Source organism: Oratosquilla oratoria, chromosome 6 (assembly GCF_046742065.1).
Source record: "Oratosquilla oratoria isolate Oo_2021 chromosome 6, ASM4674206v1, whole genome shotgun sequence".
NCBI classification, from domain to species: Eukaryota; Metazoa; Arthropoda; class Malacostraca; order Stomatopoda; family Squillidae; genus Oratosquilla; species Oratosquilla oratoria.
This window is the reverse complement of record NC_134782.1, coordinates 20,731,963-20,739,462: the sequence shown is the minus strand read 5'-3', so window position 1 is coordinate 20,739,462 and position 7,500 is coordinate 20,731,963.

Below are 7,500 nucleotides of genomic sequence, written 5' to 3'. Positions count from 1 at the left end.
CACACACACACACACACACACACAAAAACACACACACACACACACACACACACACACACACACACACACACACACACACACACACACACACACACACACACACACACACACACACACACACACCGCCCGCGCAGACAGAAACACACTGTGCACTCGAGTTCCCCGTCCGAAGTCTGTTTCAGTCTGGTCCCTCCCCAGGGATACCTCTGGGAGAGCGTCTGCTTCCCAGGGGGTCTTCTCATTAAGCCCTCAGCAACCACGAAATTCTTGTCTCCTGATTAACAGCCATCCTACTGGCCTAGTTGGGGCCCCCTTGGTGCCGTTCAGAGAGCCTCCTTAACCACATACTGATTCCGTGGCCCCATCTCCTCCTCCTCCTCTGTTGCTTGTTTTGTTGTTCTGAAGGAGGAAGGGGAGTTTGGTTAAGGGAAGGCTTGTCTCCTCCTTCACGATTTTTTTTTTTTTTTTTGTACTCTTCGTTTTCTGTTTTCATCTTTGAATAATTAGATTGTCTATGTGTTGATTTATTTCTTTGTTTATTTAGTTTAACTTTATTTTCTTATTTGTTTATTCATTTATCTTTATTCATTTACTCATTAATTGATTATTTTACGTATTTATTCAATTTATATATTTATTTGCTTTTATATTAATTTTCCCATTTATTTATTCATTTACCTATGTATTTATTTATTCATTTACTTATTAATTTTATATATTTACTATTTATTTGTCTATTTATCTATTCATCTACCTATCTATCTATTTAATTATTTGTTTATCTATTTATTCATCTGTTTCATCTTAAATCCCTTGTCATTCTGTTTGGTCTAACGCCTCTGTATGTTTGTGTTTCATAGTCTCCTCCTCTTAGTCAAAGGATTACAAAGGAGGAGCATGCCAACAGGAGACCTTTTGGTCCATAACTAGGTCTCCCCTGACCTTGCTTCTGCAATCCTCGCCTACCCCTTGCCTAACACGACCTCCTCCACTTCCTCCTCCTCCTGCTTCCCCGAACTCCGTCACAGCTACTTAGGTCCTTACTGCCTACTTAGGCCTTACTGCCTACTTAAGTGTCCTACGCCTGCTTGGGTTCTTCTTGCTCAGGAGGCTCGTCTCGTCCTAGACGGGGGCTGATCTTCACGCCTGAGGGATTCTGCCTTACCCCAGAAGTCCTCCTCCTTCATTTATCAAGTTGACCAGATTTAGCATGGTTATGCTAAATCGTGGATATTTCCCCCATAACATTCCGCTCTAAGAGAGATGTAACAGGAACTGAACGTATCGAGAGGAGCAATAGATTCAGCATGGTTTTTGACAGTCTAGCATAATTTGGAATACTGTCGAGCATATTTCCGCTTAAGATATCTGGTCACCCAGGTTCTCACTCCAGTTTATCCGGAGTCTTGGCGATCGGGTGGTTGCTGGCACGCAAGGCAAAGGTGGCGTATTGACGCATTTGTCCATTCACTGTCAGACTCCTTCCCATCTTGTAAACATTTAGTGTCTGTATTAGTCCCGGGGTCTGCGTCTAGCTTGGATCTGCTTTGCACGCATGGCAAAGGTAATGATCGAAATCTCGCACAAAAAGGCTTTATTTCAGTTTTTCAGAAGCTCCAGAAAGCTCTGTATTGGCTTCAGGTGAATTTCTTTTGCCCTGGATGTCCTAACACATAGGGAAAAGGTGAGAGTGAGGCTTCTTTCCTTCCCTCATTAAAAAAAAAAAAAAATCTGCTAGAACAACAAAATCAATAAGTGAACATTGTATTCTGCCACACACGGTTTCATGCAGGTAAAAGGAAGCATTTGAAAATTAGTATGACAGTATATATATATAATATATATATGTGTGTATATATATATATATATATATATATATATATGTATGTATATGTATATAAGTAGTTAATCATTAATTAGATAATAAATAATTGCTTATTCTTAGCCTTTACTCTGTATAAAATCCTACAACGTTAACAGGGTTATACTATGTAATGAAGCCACCCTGCGTTAATTAATGGTCATAGCCCCAGAGCTTTCCTGTTCCAGGTGGGGTAGTGGGGATGGGGGGCATTTAGCCCTGTGGGCACTGCTTGGTTCCTTGTGCGTGGGGGGTGGGGAGGTGGAGGTGGGAGAGAGGTCCTTAATCTCCCCGTAGCCTTTCCTTCAACCAGCTCCTCGTAGGTTACCTACTTGGTTCCTGCATGTCTGTGGCACGCTGGTGTAATTATAGCGTTTGGTTGTTGTTTATGGCATTGTTGTCGAGGCTGCACTGTTCCGTCGGTGGTTTTGTCATCGTAGTCGTTCACCGTCACTGTTACCTTCACGGTCACGGTCATTTACGAACAGCAGTAATGGTATCATCATCGTCATCTCTATCATCATCATCGTCGTCGTTGTCGTCGTATTCGTCGTCATCTTTGTCATTGTTATCATAATGATTTTGTCATTATCATCATCATCATCATTATCAATTTCGTTATCATCATCATCATCATCATCGTTGTCGTTGTCATCGTCATATCATCATCACCTTACTATTATCATTTTATCATGTATTCCCGATACATTAATCCATTCATTACACAGTCAATCATTATCTTATCACAGATCCTTTCATCCTCTGGGTAGGCCCAGGACCAGACTGTCTCCTGTCCAACTGCTCCCCCGCTACGTTCTGCTGTATTCTGCCAGCTCGAGCTCTGCTGCTTCTTCCGCCTCTGCTGTCATGGTTGGAGCAGCGTCGTCTTGGAAGGAGTATTTCATTAACATGCCGAGCGTAACTTAGGCCAGGGGAGACGTCGAGACCTCAGCCCCTCGAAGGTCCTCAGGCAGGCAGGGGCTCTTCGTGTGGTTCTCCTCTTCTGCAGAAGCTATCTCACCCGCTCTTGATGTTGAAGCTCTCTTCAATAGCCTAGAGAGTCAGGGATGGGGGTTATAAGACAGTTCATGAGCATTTCATCGTGCTGGCACGATGTGGGTAGTCTGCCTTTGTCATAGGTACTGAAGTAAGGTAAAAATATGTCAGTTGGAGAGAGTAGTTTGGTTTTAGTCGAAAATATGTTTGGGAGTTTAGGTTTTTTTCAGGCCTCGTTATGAACTGGAAGCTCTCTGTGGCTCATCTGCTTTGCCAATGTTACCGTAGTAACGGCAGTAATTAGAGTAACAGCTGTAGTAAAGATGGTCCCTGTCTGTTTCCGGCTTCGTGCATCTAGCGCTCCTCTTCCTGCAGCTGCCAATGACTTGCTGAAGCTGGATAGACATCTTAACAGCTGCATATTCCCGTGCTGTCATGCTGGTGTGGTAGGGAGGTTAGTATCACCGCAAACGCTGGCAGGTGGTCATTATTCTTATGCAAATGTGTATCATCCAGCCCATTTTTTTTTTTTTTTTATCTCGTTGCTCGTGGTGAGCTGTAGAAAGTCTAGCTGTTGCAGTTATTTACTTCCTCTAGCATTGTTACTGCTGACAAATTTTTTGCACTTGCTTTTCCTTCACCGCAGCCTTGTTTCGGGTGAGGAGCTGTGTAAAGCTGTTTACTTCATGTTACCACCATGGTGTTGCCAGGGAGTCTTGTGCAGCTGATGCCTCACCGCTGCCTGAACGAGTTTTGTGCAGCTGTCTCTTCCAGTGATACTTTTCCAGTTGTTGCAGATGCTGTTGTCAGCTGTTATTGAAACTGTGTAGTGGGCATCTGCTTTTTTTATCAATGTTACATTATTCTTGTGTATTCTTGCAGCTAGTTCTCTCCTTCGACGGCTGCATTGCTGACAGGGGAATGCAGCAGCCTCAGCTGTGATAGGATAGGATATACAGCTTCTTTATCCTCTACACCCAATACTTTATCGATATATTTGTGCAGCTGGTTGTAGAGAGTGTAGCGTTACTACCCATTCTCCTGCAGCTGTTCCCCTCCTAATGTCTTACAGATGCCTTGCGGCTGGTTCCTCTTCGTGGTACTAATTGTGTACCACATACAATCTAACCTTCCCCTTTATCTAGGCGGGAGCGGTGTTAGTGGTGGTAGTGTAGATGGTGGTGGTGGTAGAGGTGGTGGTGGTCGTCGTAGTGGTGGTTGTAGTGGTAGTGGTGACAATGGTGGTAGTCGTCGTCGTGGTTGTGGTGGTGGTAGTGGTATTTGTGTTAATGGTGGCAGTGGTGTTATTGTTGTTATGAACTGTATTTTACCAGCGCTTCTATCCTTGTGGAGCATCTCGAGCCTCACTCGTGCGTTATGATAGTGGGGATAATGGTGGTGGTAGTTGATGGTGGTGGTTGATGGTGGTGGTGGTGGTAGTTGATGGTGATGGTGGTGATGTTAATGCTAATGGTGTTGTTGTTAGTGGTAGCATCCATTAATTCAATTCCCTAAATTAAGAAAATATTTTATACCCAAGAAAATCACCACTGCAGTAGACATTGCTTCGAAGTCTTCATAAAAGAAGTTTGTCAAAGTATTTGACATTAAATGTATAATCATCTTATTGTGTAAACGTAATGGAATTGTACTGTCTTCGTGATACAGCGTAGTTTGTTCGAAACTTATGTTGATTTGATTTCTGTCCCAATAGGAACTAGCTCCAATATCTCTCGTTATTACCACAACCAAATAAAGGAACAGTTACTAGAAATAATAAAAAGGACAATTAAATAAATAAACAAATGAACATATAAATAAATAAATTTATTAAGTAAAGAATAGATTAATAGATAGATAAATAAGTAAATAAAGAAATAGATAAGTAGTAGATAAATAGGAAAAGAGAAAACCATTAGATAAACAAATAGACGAATAAAAAAAGTAATTAGACAAGAATAGGTTAGAACAAAATAAGATTCTGCAGTATGGGCAACGTCCCTATGCTCGCAGACGCAGTGAGGAGGGCCGCGACATAGACAACAAATGATGATAATCTCGAGACAAATGTGTCCAGTGAAAGGAAATGTTGGGTCATTGACTTCGGGGCAGCGAAGGATCTATCAGTCCATCATCATTCGTCTGAATGGGTCCCTGGAGATGGCTTGAGATCCTGGTACCCTTGGCACGCCTTGGCACATCTTGACACGCCTTGGCACATCTTGGCACGCCTTGGCACATTTTGGCACACATTGGCACATCATGGCATGTCTTGGGACACCTTGGCACCTCTCCCTATTTTCCATTATCTCCAACCAGAGAATTTATTTATGATCGATCTTGCCTCTTCTCCTCAAAATAGCTTACTACCCTGTGTAGCCATCTTGTTCTTGTTTTTCTTTCTTCTGGTCGAGGTGTTCTTATTTTGGACTCCCGTGTTCTAGCAAATAGAGATTAATGTCTTCTTGAAACAGTGACCTTCTCTTATCAGTGGCTCTCCTTTTTTTTTTTTTTTCAAAATATATTTGATACCGCCGGCAATGCCGTCCTCATGAATTTGATAATTTATTCTTCAGAGAAAATGGTCAGATTTTTAAAAGTTTCTCATAAAAATGTTCATTGCGAAATTGTTCGTCAGTGTCATGCAGAAGATATACGAGAGAGAGAGAGAGAGAGAGAGAGAGAGAGAGAGAGAGAGAGAGAGAGAGAAAACATACAGTACTATTGTGGCACTCTGAAAACCACGTAACAATGCTGTTTATTCCCGGCCCCTGTTAACTGCCACAACGAGTAGGCCGCGAGCTCCACAGTAAATATTCTTGTATGGGACGTTTCACAACCATTTGTGCACAGTTGGGGAAAAAAAAAAGTACGGGCTATCATGGTCCACGCTGTGATTGGACAGTTTCTACTCCTCCGGACCTTTTCCCACTCCCTCTCCTGTTCGCGTAAAGGGAATGTGTGTGTGTTTTCCACTTATACACGTTTACCGTTTCGTGTTTCATTTTAGTCTATTTTCCCTTATCTCGGAAACGCTTCAACCTGTTATCAACCCAACTAGTTTATTCCACTTGCCGCCAGGTGATGTTTATTCAACTGAGGGGGAGGGAGAAGCCTATGAAATCAAAGGGTTAGATGATTTTTTTTCATTAACGTTTATCAATTTTGTTATCCGGAAATGTTCTTGATTTATCAGAAGACTTCAGGCAAGGTCCCCCACCCCGCCACTACTTCAGTTAGAATTAATAGGATACCATTATCAAAAATCCTTGCGCACAAACTAGAGAGAGTTCAACCAAGATTAAAGGATTAGAAAAAGAGTAGATTAACACTAAAGTTTACACACACACAAAAAAAGGCCATCTATACTCTTGGTTTGAGGATGAAGGAAGGGCGTTTCGAGTGTTGGAGAAAGTGAGTGGAGGGATAGGTAATATTCACCAACAAAATTTGTGACCTTTCCCTATGGCGTCTCTATATATATTTCTATTTTCCTGCCACCAGCTATGTATGTATATATATATATATAATATATATATATATATATATATATACTTATTTATATACATTTATTTATATACATTTATATATATATATATATATATATATATATATATACATGTGTATATACTAATAAGAACACGGGTACGTGTGTTCACTTATGCAAAGTAGACCACATGGAAAAAAGAAACTAAAGAAGCAGAGCGCGTTCGTATATTACATCTTCAGTGCAAAAAGTACAAGTACTTGTTGCACTGAAGATGTAATATACGAAAGCGCTCTGCTTCGTTAGTTTCTTTTTTCCAAGTGGACTACTTTGCATATATGTGTAATACATATATATATATATATATATATTTATATATATACATTATATATATATATATATACATATTATATATATATATATATATATATATATATATATATATATATATATATATATATTTATATGAACATAATAATGGAGAAGACTACAAGGGACCATAAGGCATACACTAGGCATGTCCTCTACCACCTTTCATCCCTATCCATAAAATTGTGATCTCTTAACCAATTGGTTCAGCGCTCACTACATGGTTACTAAGTCTATTCCATTCGTTAACCATTCTGTTGGTAAACCAGTTCTTGCCTATTTCCTTCTTAAACCTAAATTTGCCCAATTTAAATACATTACTACGAGTCCTGCCTTGCTGTCTTAATATGATGACCTTGCTCGCATCATCTTTGACCCATTTGAATGCCTCTATTGGATCACTCCGCACTCCTCCTCTTTCCTAAGCCTTTCTTTTGGTAAATTTATAAGCCCTTGTTTCATTTTGGTCATTCTCCTCTGTTGTGATTGTAGGAAATCAATATCCATTTTATATGACGGAGACCAAAACTCTACCGCATAGTCAAGGATGTGTCTAACTATAGCCATATGGTTTAATGATTACCTCTGCACTTTTGTTTGTATACGTCCTAGCAATAAATCCTAATGCCCTGTTATCTCTATTCATGACACTCATGCACTGTTCCTTGGATTTATGGTCCGGACTCACTAACATTCCCAAGTATTTTTCACATTCTGTTTTCTTTAACATGGCATTATCTAAGCTATATCTGGAACGATTGAGAGCAGTGCCGAATACTCTCTCTCT